The sequence below is a fragment of the Staurois parvus genome, unplaced genomic scaffold, assembly GCF_062004578.1.
Source record: "Staurois parvus isolate SC_StPar_1 unplaced genomic scaffold, SC_StPar_1.0 ptg002948l, whole genome shotgun sequence".
NCBI classification, from domain to species: domain Eukaryota; kingdom Metazoa; phylum Chordata; class Amphibia; order Anura; family Ranidae; genus Staurois; species Staurois parvus.
In genome coordinates this window covers 33,532-36,827 of record NW_028320744.1, presented here as the reverse complement: position 1 = coordinate 36,827, position 3,296 = coordinate 33,532, and positions in this window count along the sequence as shown.

Sequence of the window (3,296 nt, the reverse complement as noted above, 5' to 3'; positions counted from 1 at the left end):
TGAAGCCCCGTCTAGGGGACGTCAGATCTGATTGAAGCCTCGTTTTTGTGGGACCTCAGATCTGATTGAAGCCTCGTCTAGGAGACCTGACTGAAGCCTCGTCTGTGGGACCTCAGCTCTGATTCCAACAAGAGGTAGGTAGACAAGGTGTCTACTCTAATGGTGGCCATACATGCTCCAATTTGTTTTTATCTGATCAAATCTCTAAAAAAAAATCAAATAAACATACCTTCCTTTCTGATCGATTTAGAGTGGTTTCACTTGCATTTGATCCAACTGTATCGATCAACCAGGGCAGAGTTTTATTGAGTGTTTTGCATCAACTGATAGCAATGCTACACTTTCTTCATGAATATAATCGAATTTTGAACATGTTGAAAATCGAGAAGCAATTGATAACACTAACGTATCTTAAATATTGATCCAAATCCACTTCCCCGTGTGTGGGGCATCGATTGAATATGTTGACAGCTACAGTTTTTCCTATTGGACAAGATCGATCAGAAATGAAGTCGATCACTGATCGAAGCGTGTATGGCCGCCGGCGTCTGGATGGAACAGGCTGGGGAAGTGGTATTCAGGAAACGGACGTCTCTCTACTCTAACAAGCCTCTGATTTTTATCCTGCCGGCATGTCCTTGTCTTCCCCTCAAATGGCCACAAGGGGGAGTATTGATGTCTACTCAAACCCATTGACTTCTCTATTGTGACAACGAAGTGTCACCCATCCGGGGCCCCAGGTCTGCTGAGGACGTATCGGGGAGACTCAGCACACCGAATAATAAATCCTCACTCCAACTGACTTTACCTCAACGTAGGGATGGACTTGGAAAGAGTTCTTTTGGGATTTATCCTCATCTGTGACACCAGTCAGCAGATGTCCTTTCACTTCCTGTCCCTGTGACACCTGTACAAGGTAATTGGGAGAAGGGTTGTCACTGGGACTGGAGGACACAGACAGCAATAATAGGATTGGGAGAATTTCTCACTGTGCTAAATATGAGATTTTGTCCTTGTCCGTACAATTAAAGTTTTGGCCAGAGTTGTACTTTAATGGAGTTCAGTCAGCTCATAATGGATTGGGATACACGTCTACCGTCTCCAAGATGGCTGATGCATACTATAACCCTCAAGGTAAGTATGAGAGGTACTCAGAAGAGGCCATACAGGGGGCGAAAGAAGGGAGGAGTGCAGCCCAGGAGATTGCCAACCTGAGGCATTGGCCGTCTGGGAGATGGGAGTTTTCCAACCTGGGGCATTGGCCGTCTGGGAGATGGGAGTTTTCCAACCTGGGGCATTGGCCGTCTGGGAGATGGGAGTTTTCCAACCTGGGGGATTGGCCGTCTGGGAGATGGGATTTTTCCAACCTGGGGGATTGGCCGTCCAATAAACAGAAGATTGGCCGTCTGCGAGATTGGAGTTTGGAAGTCTAAGAGACGGAAGATTAGCAGCCCAAGAGATGGGAGATGGAAGCTTTGGAGATTGACAGCCTGAGAGACAGGAGGTTGGCAGCTGAAGAGACGAGAAATTGGAAGTCTGAGAGATGGGGGTATTGGCCATCCAATGAATGGAAGTCTAAGAGTCAGGAGATTGGACGTCCAAGAGATAGAAAATTGGCAGCCTGAGAGAAACGGAAGGTTGGCAGTCCAAGAGACGGAAGATTGGCAGTCTGAGAGGTAGCTTGGGAGATTGACAGTCAGAGATGGGAGAGATTGGATGTCTAAGAGATGAAAGATTGGCAGCCCGATAGAAGGAAGGTTGTCAGTCTAAGAGATAGCAGGTTGGCAGTCTGAGACAAGAGATTGGAAGTTTGAAAGATGGGGGACTGGCCGTCCAATAACTGGAAGATTGGAAGTTTGAGAGCCGGGAGATTATCAGTCAGAGAGACAGGAGGTTGGCAGCCCGAGAGACAAGAGATTGGAAGTTTGAGAGATGGGGGATTGGCCATCCAATAAAAGGGAGATTGGAAGTCTGAGAGACAGAAGATTGGAAGTCTGGGAAATTGGATGTCTAAGAGATGGAAGATTGGCAGTCTTGGAGGTTGGCAGTCTTGGAGATTGGCAGTCTTGGAGATGGAAGATTGGCAGTCTTGGAGATTGGAGATTAGCAGTCTTGGAGGTTGGCAGTCTTGGAGATGGAAGATTGGCAGTCTTGGAGATTGGAGATTAGCAGTCTTGGAGGTTGGCAGTCTTGGAGATGGAAGGTTGGCAGTCTTGGAGGTTGGCAGTCTTGGAGGTGGAAGATTGGCAGTCTTGGAGATTAGCAGTCTTGGAGGTTGGCAGTCTTGGAGGTGGAAGATTGGCAGTCTTAGAGATTGGAGATTAGCAGTCTTGGAGGTTGGCAGTCTTGGAGATGGAAGATTGGCAGTCTTGGAGATTGGCAGTTTTGGAGATTGGCGGTTTTGGAGATGGAAGATTGGCAGTCTTGGAGATTGGAGATTAGCAGTCTTGGAGATTGGCGGTTTTGGAGATTGGCAGTCTTGGAGATTAGCAGTCTTGGAGGTTGGCAGTCTTGGAGATGGAAGATTGGCAGTCTTGGAGATTAGCAGTCTTGGAGGTTGGCAGTCTTGGAGATGGAAGATTGGCAGTCTTGGAGATTAGCAGTCTTGGAGGTTGGCAGTCTTGGAGATGGAAGATTGGCAGTCTTGGAGATTGGCAGTTTTGGCAATGACTATCTCTGTGAAGTTGTACAATACAGATCTCTAATGACCAAAAGCCTTTAGATTAGTTTTGCATATTGATGATGTTATGCAGAAGTCTTGGACTGGCCTGCTGGGGAAAAGTAAGCCTTCAGTGGAGGCTCATGGCCATTCACTTGCAGATTTGTATTGGGACACTGCTATTTACCGATCTGATGGGAAATGGTCCTCTGCAGAGCAATTTTAGCCACTTGTGGACCAGTGATGTACTGGTACGTTGGACTTTCGTTGGTTATAGTGGGGATGATGTCCAAAGCTGTAGGCATCAACCCTAGTATTTTTTTTTTTTTTCCGGTGTTGGTTGACTTTATTGTAAAAGCAATCCTAGCAGCTCATTAGCTGCTGGGTTACTGTTACAAGCAATGGGATGGGACTTACCCCCCTCCTGCAGCTCTCTCGTCCCACCAGCTGACCACAGAGAATTCTGTGCTGGGGGACCTGGAAATCTCCAAACACCTAGAGAACATCTAAGGCATCAGGTCTACATAGAACCAGGAAACACCACCTAGATATTTGAGCCTCCTAGCCCAGATAATTCCCATAGCGTGACTTGTGGGAGGAGCCATCAGCAGATATGGAGGAAGAACACGCAGCACAC